This window comes from Cariama cristata, unplaced genomic scaffold (assembly GCF_000690535.1).
Source record: "Cariama cristata isolate BGI_N322 unplaced genomic scaffold, ASM69053v1 scaffold10715, whole genome shotgun sequence".
Classification (NCBI taxonomy): Eukaryota; Metazoa; Chordata; class Aves; order Cariamiformes; family Cariamidae; genus Cariama; species Cariama cristata.
In genome coordinates, this window is record NW_009618178.1 from 6,070 (window position 1) to 17,486 (window position 11,417).

The window sequence follows — 11,417 nt, forward strand, 5'->3', positions numbered from 1 at the left end:
CTCCAGGAGAGAGCTGAAAATCATGATCAGAAAGAACCTCTCTGCCCAAGATAGTCTTTCCAAAGCAGTCCTGGCAGACAATGAAGTCACATTTATCACCTCAGGTGTCCTTGGCCTTCTCAAAAGCAGCTTTAAGACAAAAATCACCTATGAAAGCTGAAATATTGGAAGCCAGTAGCAACTTCCAAGAGAAGTCTGTATCTGTCCTGTTATGAATCAGAGGCCTCATTGTTTTTCCTGCTCTAAAACCTGCCCGTCTGAAAGCAGGTTTAACACCCTTTCCCTGCTGGATTACAGCAAATAGCGACAGAAGTGTGCAGGGTTATAGAAAGAGTCACACCTTCCTCTCTGTCATGAACCTGGGAAGTCCAAGACCTGCAGCAGCTTAAAAATGGAATTCTCAGGCATTTTCTTCACAGCTGGGCTCCTTCTGGGGTTTGGTACATCAGCACTGCTGCCCTGGGGAGAGGAGGCATGGCCGGGAGCGCCCTGGGCCAGGGACCAGCTCACTTGGGATGGCTGACTGCTTCTGGCAAGCTTTCAGCTTCACCTTAGGAAGGGACCATTAATGAAATTTTCCTCTTTATGACTAACTGGCTTGGAGGTGTCTATGTTTTCAAGAAGACCAGTAGCATATACTATTTCAAGTAGGCATTGGTCAAGCCAAGGCCTTACTCATCCCAGGTAAAGCCAGGGCAGAAATGATAGTTTTCTTTACAGACATATGCAAATCGCAGCTGTAACAGTGAGGAACATCCACAGAAGATGGAACAAGACATAATGAGCTTCAGCAGCAATGAAGGAGATCTCTCCCCCCAGTGATGGGTTCAGGAGAGGAGTGGGCTGCCTGGGCAGCAGAACACTGTCACTGCTGGAGCCTTTCTGGGACAGGTAGGGCAAACATCTGGCAGGAATGACACAGGCAAGGACAAACTGTGGCCTTGGACAAGGAAGCTGTGTCATGCCCAGCTCTCTCCACTGTTCTGTGGTTTGTTTTCAGTGTTCTGGTTTTGGGCAGAGACTGAGAGTTTCTCTCCCTAAAAGCCCAAGATGAGCAGTTACTCCTAACTCAGGCCTTGGAAGTTATCATCCTAGTCTCACTCCTACAGATACAAAGAAAGATCACTTGGGGAAAAAAAAGAAAACAAACTCAGGTTCTTCCTCTGGATCTGTTATCAGCCAGCTTTTTCAACTGACAAGGACAGGCTGCCTCACAGAAATTTAAAATTCGGCACAGATGCACCCTGCAGTGACTCTGGAGGTTGCTGTTTAGAGTAGCAAGCAGCTGGGATCTGTACCCGTGTTGCAACACTCCAAAGCAATGATCCCTTGTCCTTGCACATTTCTAGGAAACCAGAGGGACAATTCTCTAGCACAGAAGCCTGAAGCAATGAGTGACACATAAAAGTTTTCAGTGGAGCATCAGAAGAGTTTGTTTAGTGCTCTCAAACTCATTTTTAAAAAAAAAGCCATAGATCTGCTAAGATGTCAGACCCAACCACATCTGTACCCCAGCACTTACTGCCCCACAGCAAAGAGGAAGACCTAAGGGCAAGGAGATAATTAAATAAGAGTTATTTTTAATCTGATTTTTTGATTTATTTTTTGTTTTGCACATCTGAGCTCTCCGCTCCATGAATTCACATAGCAATTGCCCAGAAATGCAGTTTAGGTGAAGCACTTGCTGGGACTGAAAGTCTCTAGCTGTTGCCTTCCTGCCTGACAAATTAGAGATGCATTTCTAAGAGGTATTTAGGTACTTAGCTCCCCTAGATTGCTGTGTCTTCCTTTTCCTCATTTGTGTAAATGGCAAGGTCTTTGAAGACCTAATTTCTCATAATTATTCCTGTACTACTTTGATTTTGGTACCAACTGCAGTGCAGTAATGGTCATATCCAGTTAAAGATCAGAAATGTACACATCTCAGTATCTGTCATTTGCCCTTTGTCAAATGCAACAAGGTACAATCGCTAACAAAAGTAAGTATCTGAGTAAAAGGGAGAGGAAAAAGGCTAGCCCTAAATTAGGAATTCTCTGTCCATAGCTAATGCTCTCCCCAGGGCTAGGTACAAGCTGTGACAGTCGTTCTGTTGATAAGCCAGGTTAACTTTAATGTTTCCCAGTAGAGGATTTTGTTTTTATTGACACTATAAAACATTGCAGGATGCATTTGCAATGTATATCCAGGCATTGGGAAGACACTTGACCTGGCAATACCAGACAACAATATCATCCAGAACTACTGGGGCTATGGAGCTTTCCCATGACTCATGAAATGCTAGTCAAATATTCCATGACTCATGGATTAACCTAACAAAACCCAGATGGAAGAAAAGCTATTGGGTTGTTGGTTGACAAGAGCCTTTTAAAATTAACATGGCATAAGCAGGATACCAACATCCTCTTTCTGGCTCTTGAGAAACTTGTAAGGAAGAGTTTTATCCACTCAGTTATTACCAAGGGACCTCAGCTGAGCCTGTGTAATTAGGATGGGACACTTTTTGCAGCTTTGAGGCTTGAACAGCAATGTTAATATAATCCAGTTACAGAAAGCATGACCACATGCAACAAGCTATTAATAGTAGCTTATATTTAAATGCAGTTCCCTTCCATTCTAGTGCAAACAAAATCTATCATACAAATACATAGAAACCAGCACATAGCCATAAATGAATCACAAGATAAAATACAGTAAACAAGGTTAACTGTCTCCCTTCTGCCAAAATGTTACGCACTTGCTTAACACTGTAAGAAGAATATGCTGACCCCATGGACAGGGCATGGAAGGGGAGTCTGAACATGCATTTCCAGAGTCCTGGGTGCATTCATGCTCCCTGCTTTGCAATTAATTTCCTGGGAAGCTCTGGGCACCTCTGCAACTACAAGAAGATAATCATGCTGGTTAATTAAATACTGCAGACAACCCTCTCTAACCCCACTATACCTCTGTTCTCTCTATAAAATAGGCTGAGTGGAACTGCAGAGTAGATCAGATGAAATACATTAAATATTGTGGGGCCAGTGATCGATTGCAGTAACAGAGGCCATAGAAAGGCCTGCAATGCAGCTGGTTGAATAGGTATAAATTCCAGAGGGATTGGCTTGTCCACTGTGGGACTTCCTATCTCATGTAAGTGCCCCATTATTTTTAATTTGGCATTCAGTCTTGGTCTGACCCTTACCATATCTGGGATCCTAATGGTCTGTTTGAATTCTCTCATATAGACATAATACTACAGACCTAAGTCTATGGAGCAATACAATCCATTTTGCATTTAAAACATCACAGTCCATTTGGCTTAAATAACATATATGATAATCAGTATTACTGGAATGATACAAGTTAGAGATTTTCTCCTCCAGAAGCTATATATATGATGGATAAAGAGAAAAAAAAAAATAGACAGAAGAATAGAGTTTAAGGGCATCTAGGGGAAAGAGAGGAACACTGAACTATTTGTTTTAAGAGAACTTGTTTATTTTTTTATGACATTATCCTGTAGTTTGTAAGACTAGGATTTGCTTGGCATAACTTCCTTCAGATCTCAAGGTTTACATTGAGAATCAGATTTTTCTGTCAACAGTCTTAATCTTTTAAGCTAATATAGTATCTTTCATTAAAAACTCCAAGCACTTCACAGTCCTCAAGTTGTATGCTTTACGACTATGCTAAACCATTCTCAACTTAATGTCGCACTCATGTAGGAGCCTAGAGCCTCAGCCAGATGAAACAATTATATTGACTTGCACCAGCAGAGGAGCTGGCTAATGTCAGCCAACATGCTTAGGAAAAGAATGAACTTGAAAGATATGTAACTACTGTGGCATCAGTTTAATGTGTCACAGGACACCAAATTAAGAAGGCCACAATAAAAAAAAAATCTGCTGATACCTGTATGGGTACAGACTGTTGTATAAGGCACAGAAGAGCTCTCCTGTGACTCTGACACAGAAAAAGCCATTGTATGTGATTAGGAAGAATAGCCATAGCAAGATGCACACTCATTTTCTCTCATGCGTGCATATTCATTCTGATCATTGCATGTGACAGAGCTGGGAGGATTAGATCTTTGTAGATGGGAGGCTTAGTTTTTCTTACAGTGAACTTCAGAGGAAGGATCCCCAATATCTAAACAGGATACCTCAACAGCATTTAAAGAAGTATAAAAAGAATATACCAGAAACAAAACACAAGCACTACCAGGCACTGCAAGTCAGCACTGTCACTGAGGACCAGACTTGCCACCCACAGATCCACCCATGTCAAACCAACCTGCCTAATTTGATCAGAGAAATTATTTGTGGCTGGATTCAGTTAGAAAGACCATGCACAAATAGGCCCTGGAGCAAGTTACACAATTTTAAGAACATAAGTATACTCATATCTGAGTCATAAAGGATCTGTTGTTACACAATGAATCAAGTGTCCTCCTTCTAATCGGTTAGCCAGTTCCCTCATGATACAGGAGACACACGCCATCTGCATCACACAGGAAACGTCCTGCCTGTCCCTGGCTATCAGCACTGCATCAGACATGTAAAGGCATCACTATGCATCGCAGCAGCAGCGAGTTATTTAGCATCCCTGCTGACAGGTCCCAAATAGCACACTGTATTCTGGATTTTGGTTTGCCATTCATTGCTTTTCCTTAGCAAAGCTCTTGCCGACTCTTTAGCTTTTAAGAACAGACTTGCCAATGTTAGGTTATTTCAATACAAATGCATCCTCACTGGAGTGCCGGAGGTTGCAAATGGGAATGAAGAACCGCTGGGCTGCTAGACTACAAGGCTGCCAGAATACCTGCCTGATTACTTCTAACAGGGGAGGAGATGAAAAATTTCATGAGAACATAAGTAATGAAGATGTTCCAGGTTCACAATGTGCAATGATTAATGCCAGCATTAAACCTATTCTGTAATTACACAAAATTACTGGCTTATACATTGCTGAGTTACATAGCATCTGCCTTCCCCCCCCCCCACCCCCCGTTATCCAAGAAACCAAGGCCTCTTTGCTGTTTACCCACTAACTTCATTAAAGTGCAATACCTCTTATCATGCAGCTCGTTGTAACAGGTTTGCTGTGTACATGTGTTTTCCAGGAAGTTTCCAACAGTACTCCTTGTGCTGATTGCAAGAACTGTTATCAGTCAACTGTTTTTAAATAGACAGTGATGCATACGTAGCCTCTGCAGAGGGTTTGTTTTAAAGCTACATTTTATTTATCTTGAAAAAGGAAATATGTTTAGCAAAGTTATCTTTGACCTCTACCCATTGCCAGTGCTAAAGACCCAAGGGCAACACAGGATTTAGCTCTTTGCTACCCATTTCTCAAAGGTGTCAGTCAGTGAATGTTAGGGTCAGGCTATGATAATAAATTGAATTTAAGCATTTCTAATGTGGACAATATGGTGTCTACCCACCTTCTACTTTCTGCTTGGAATATATACATTTTAGTACATACTTTTATTACAGCCCTGCGAGGCATGACTGTCAAGTATCGGACTGAACCTAGACAAAAAACAGGACAGAGCACTTAGAAGTACACTACTGGGAGATTGCTCAGCTCTTGCATGATCTCTGAAGTGACCTAAGTAAGAAGGAGGGAGCTTAAAGAAACTGCCAAAATGGATCCTTTTTGAAAATACAGACAGCAGCTGAAGCAGACTCAAACAGTGCTTCTTGTCTTTGTTGTATATAATGAATAGGACAAAAAAAAAAAAGCAGCCAGAAAAAGCTTTATCTCTGACTGTTTTTTTTTTTCCTGAAGCTTTTGAGATTGACAGTTTTTCAGTTACCTGAGATAGAGATGATTTAACTTCATGTTGTAATATTAGGGCAGTACTGCCTGCTGTGTAAAATGAAACACTAGAGATATCTTCCAAGGTACAGCACAAAGAGAAGGTAATTATAGATGGTATTTAAATCTAAAGAGTCAGTCCTTTAAGTTTCAGGGCTAATGAATTGCTGGTAAGAAATTTCTGAGCCAGAAAACTCATGGTGGGACTAATGGAGAATACCAAATTAACTTGAGAAGGCAATCAGAATTTGTCAAGCACAGGTAGTTATCCAGTCCAGACTGATGCTAGGAAAGGCTGGCAGCACTGTGACTTTCTGGGCATAATAGAGGATCTAAAGTAATACAGAGGAAGAGGACAAAGTGGGGAGGGGGGGGGGTCGAAAAAAGGTAGAATTCAAAGAAGAGCATATGGAGATCTCCAGGCCTGGACTACTGAGAAATACCATCTGGTTAGAGATCAAATCTTGCCACAGATCACAAATATTTTTTGCAAGAATTAACAAAAACTAGTTGCATATCCTATCAAAAAAAAAAAAAAAACATCTGGTTAGAGATCAAACCTTGCCACAGATCAAATTTTTTTTGCAAGAATTAACAAAAACTGGTTTCATATTCTACCAAAAAACCCCCCCACAAACTAACGAGCAGAGACATTCCCAGTTCATTTCACAGCCAAAGTGCCACCAGCACATCATGCCTAACCCTCTTAACTGAGCCAGGGGGAAAAATGCCCCAGGGCAGAAACATCCTCTATCTGTCATGGAGCCCTGCTCTTGAACTAACACCTCGTTTCACAGAGCCAAGCAGACCCCACAAGACAGCAGCACAAGCTTCCTTGGGATTTATTTTTGAACGGCAGGCGTTCAACTCATGAGCATCTTGATGCAACATCTATTTTAATATGACAGGAAAAAAACCCCTCAGTCATTGCCCTGATGGCTGCTTACCTTGTCCTTCTGTGTTAAGACAGAATTTAACCTACATAACATTTCTGTATGGCTGTAGCCAGAGCGTTTGATGGTTGCACTCCCTGTGACGCTTTGCTACTGATCTGGCATGTTGGCATATGAAATCCCGTAAGGCTGGATTAAGCCTTTCCTTTCGTGATTCCTCCAAGTTTTGAACAGGCCCAGCATCACCAAACCAGCTTGTTTTCTGAGCTAGCTCATACCTGGGGCTGGTTCACCATTCTTTCCAGAGCTTACCAAGCACTGAAACGCAGCAGCTTCCCAGATACTGAGAAGTAGAGATCTGAAGTTTATGAGTTTGTCGGCAAACGTCTTTGGCTCCTTGGTCAGCTCAGCCAAATGGAAATAAGAACTCCAGTCCCAGAGAAACTCAGGCTTCCATGTGGCTTTGAGCTTGGGACTTTCCAAAGAAAGGCAGGTCTGAAATATTTGCATGCAGACTGACAGCTTGCATCCCAGGCACTAGGACAGAAATCAGTTAACAGAGCTCTAGAGTTCATGGAGGTGAAAATGCTATTCTGTGTGAAACTGCACACAAAGACCAGACACCTCTTGTAGGACACAGAGAAAGTCTGATGATTTTTTCAGATTTTTTTTTTTTAAAGGCCATATTTCAATCACCCTCAGTCATTTTTCCCCAAGTTAAAATCCAGCTGCTAATTGTAGGTGTTTCATCTTGGTGAAGTTGTGAAGCTGGAGCCAGCATGGTGCAAATCCTGCTCTCAGCACCAAAAGACTCTGTTGAAGCCTGTCATTTATCACCTGAAAGAGTAGCAACCCAACATAAATATTTGAACTTCTCTCTTCCTGGCAGGGCTCTTGCAGCATACATGTAAGCAGATTGCATTTGTTTTTGCTAGGATGGGAGAAGAAATAGAGACAGAGGAGGGCATGAGCCAAATCCAGCATACAGGAGAGGCAGATGATGTTCCCAGGGCTGTGCCCACGTGTTCAGGCCTGGAGCACCAGCACAAGCAGTTTTATCAAGGCAGGGCAAATCAGTTCCTGGAGCCTTATCAGGCTATAATCAGAAACCATCCTTGATCTATAAAGAGCGGCACAAGGCAGAAACTCCAGTGGGTAAATCCTCCACCTGTGATGGTATGACCAGAACTGAACCAACCACCAAAAGACTCCAGATCTGAGCAAAAAATCCAGGTGGTCCAAACCTGGACGTTCCTCCAAATTTGCTCCAGTCTGGTCACATCCCAGTGACCAGTGCAAAGCATTAACCCGACAAAGAGTACCCTTCAAAATAACAGCATTTTCCTGTCTTTATTTCAGAGTGAGGACAGGACCACTGGAAAGCTCAGTGACCCCAGCTACATGACCACACAGTTGTTTCCCTCCCCCTATTTTTATATCTACTGCAAGTCCAAATACATAGCACTGCTGTTGTAGGGCTAGTTTGTCTTTGTAAGTAGTTACAGTGTGGTCACCTTGTGTTTGGTGCTGTGGAAACTCATGCAAGATATTCCCTTATCCTCAAAAAGCACAGAAGCAGGAGATAAGGAGGCCTCCACCACCAAGAGACCATGAGCAGACTTGGTTTCACCAACAGCACTGGCACAATTTAAACAGCCTATGGAAAAACAAACAGCCCATCAGTTGATAGACCTGATTCCCTGGCTCATGGCCCAAAGAACGAAGCTTGAGAGCACTGCGCGAAGGATTCAGAAGACAGCCCTTGAGTCACACACCCGCCACAGAGGTTGGTGACCAGGGACCCGCACTTGCAGAGGGGACACGGACTGAGCCAGGGAGCAGCAATGAAGGCACCGTCTCCTCACCTGGCTGCTGCTCCACTCTCCCTCCTGGCGCTGGATTTCACCAGCGATCACAAGGGGCTGCTTCTCTCCAGTTTAGAACCCAAGTCCCTAGTGACATAACTTGTAATCAATATAAAAGGCAAGATTAGAATTAAACTTCTCATATTTTTCCTACTGCTCACCCTGTCCTAATTCAGCAAGGTTTGCCAAATACTGCATTTAGACTTTTGTCCTGACATTAAAAGAAAAACCCAAATCATCTGCTCTGCACTCATGGCTTTGAGAGGAAAGAAGTGAAGGAGTAGGTCCAGTAGTAACGTTGTCTCTGCTGCTCTGCCCATGAAGATGGGCTCAACCAGACACAGCAGCTGCACAAACTGGTCTTCTACCACAGCTCAGCTTCTTCTGCAGCGCTGGGAACAGCAACCTGAAATATCAGCCTTCGAAAGTTTGGGGCTATGATGGATATTCACTGATACATATTTGAATTATTTCTTAACATTTATCAGAGCTCTTCACATCCATCTATGCCAATATGCTTCAGAAGCTGGGTTCAAGTGAGGTGAGAGCCCTGACACCAGGCAGAGAACAACACTGCACTTTCTCTCTGCTATCTACAACGTGATTACACCCCTAGGAGCTCCACTGGGCACACCTGCTCCGTCCAGCCCAGTCCAAACAAACCTGGAGATAGCGTGTACGTAAACACATACGTGTTACAAGGACAGGCAGGCAGTCACACAGCTATGCCTTTTGGTGGAGTCTGTTGGCAAGTATTTGTTTGCTCACCCTTAGTGACACAGATAAGCAAGTAGGAAGCAGAGTTGAATTAAAACTCAACATCTTAATTGCATTTGCAAGACTCAGGATAGCATTAGAGCACTTCTACACTTTGGGAGCAGAGCAGAGCGGGATACTTCTTAGGAGCTGGTAAAGCAGCCCCTTCAGATACTTGTCAAGCCCGTTTCTCTTGGCAGCCTCCTGTTGGGAGGCAAGGAGACAGGAATTACTGAGGGATCAATATCTCCTGGGAAGCACTTGCCGAGTCAGCCTGTAACAGTCTTCAGATACTCATGGAAGAAGAGACGTTATCCCCGAATGGCTTTGCCCAGGATCTGTAGAGGTGCCAGCTCACACAGCTACAGTCACCTCATCCTGCCCATGCCAAAGGGACTGGTGGAACAGGACAAAGTACAAAGCCCTGTGCTTATGGTAATGTGGGAGGCAAGGAAGCCTGCACTGGTTCCCAGCAGGGTGGACAACAGTAAATAAACAGATCGCCTTTGGCAGCGTAGAGAAGAGCGTTTCACTTCGCTATTGGGAAATGGCTTGTGCCAGTGGAAGAGAAGCACTGGGGCCACCCCCCTTTGCAGCAACAGAGAACGACACAAGTTTCGATGCAGATCACAACAGGGCAGTTGAGGGATGAGCCATACTTGAGAGCTGCCGTGACAGAGCGTGCAGAGCAGCGTTCTTCCATTACGTCACTGCTACCTTGCTTGACCCAAGGGTTAAGAATAACAGTCAGGCTCCACTGCCTCACACTGCCAGAATGAAACCATTTAGAGACAGGCTTCCCAGGGCAGCCACGAGCTTGCTCTGCAGCAGGCTTGCAGGGAGAAGAGCTTCAAGAGGTAGGGCCCATCAGTACCCCTGAAGGAAATGGGGGCCAGAAGGGACATGATTTCATTCCTATAGATGCAAGAGGTGCCAGGTGTTTGGCATGTGCTTCGCAGAACAGGATTAGCATGGGCCCTGCAAAGATCTACTTGCCTGAGCATGGCTTTTGCTTAGGGAGTTTCTGATCTCACTTGTTTATCCTGATTGTACATGATCACAAAAGCCTTCCAGAGCCAACAGAGATGGAGGAAATACGTTCTGGGCAAGCTGCTCCCTCCCAAGTCAGCCCTCTCTCTTTCAGGGGAGGATTCAGCAGCCTTACACAAGGCATTGTTTTTTGGTGAGACTAGAATAGGATCAGCGTCCTGTTTCTGGACAAAACCTACTGCAAGTTGCATTCACATGACAAGGACACCTCAGAGTCCCCCTCCCACATCCCCCACGACTGAAGGGAGGGTATGAGGGAGGCTGAACACAGGAGCACTGTGCAGCCTCTTGCTGAGTACTAGAAATGCTCTCTCCTCCCTGGGAAGTCAAATATCTGCACTTCTCTGAGGCACAGGGCCGGGAAAAGCAGGCATTCACTTGCTTGCAGCGGTACCTCAGGAGAAAGAGTCAGTTGAGCATCCAGAGTTACAGACAACTTGCTCCACCCTGCTTCATGACCTCCTTACACACATTCATTGCAGCCTGGGAACTCTGCTGCTGCCCAGCAGGCACATCTGGACAGATGTTTTAAAGCAGCACTACAGACATCTGTCAAATCCCATCATGCAAATCTCCCTTCCATAGATGTTCCCAGGTCACTCCAGTCTTGCTTTCTCCCAACTTTGTATTCCCAGGTCAGACTACTAGAGATTCACCAAATATGATGCGGTATTTCTGATTCTTGTGACCCTGGGCTGAGGTCATGCTATCCTCTAATGGCTGGTGGCCGTCCATAATACAGAGATATGAGAAGCTCTCTAACCACTGGTGCCTGCAGAGCTCCAGGATCTTCTTTCCTAAGAGTCCATCAACTCCAGCCCAACCTGGGCATTTTTGCAGTGTGGAGGGAGAACTTCATGGCAGCAGATGAGGTGAAAAGGAGGATGAACACAGCGGTAGAAAAAGGGAGGGTGAAAGCTGATAGTTGCTGTAAAACTCTGAGCCCTTTGCTTCTGCATGCTCAGGAAATTAGAGCAGATAAGAGCCTGGGTTGAGCATTGGTGATGACATTTCAGATAAGTTCAAGCAGTGGTGCAAATAAGTGGGGGAAAG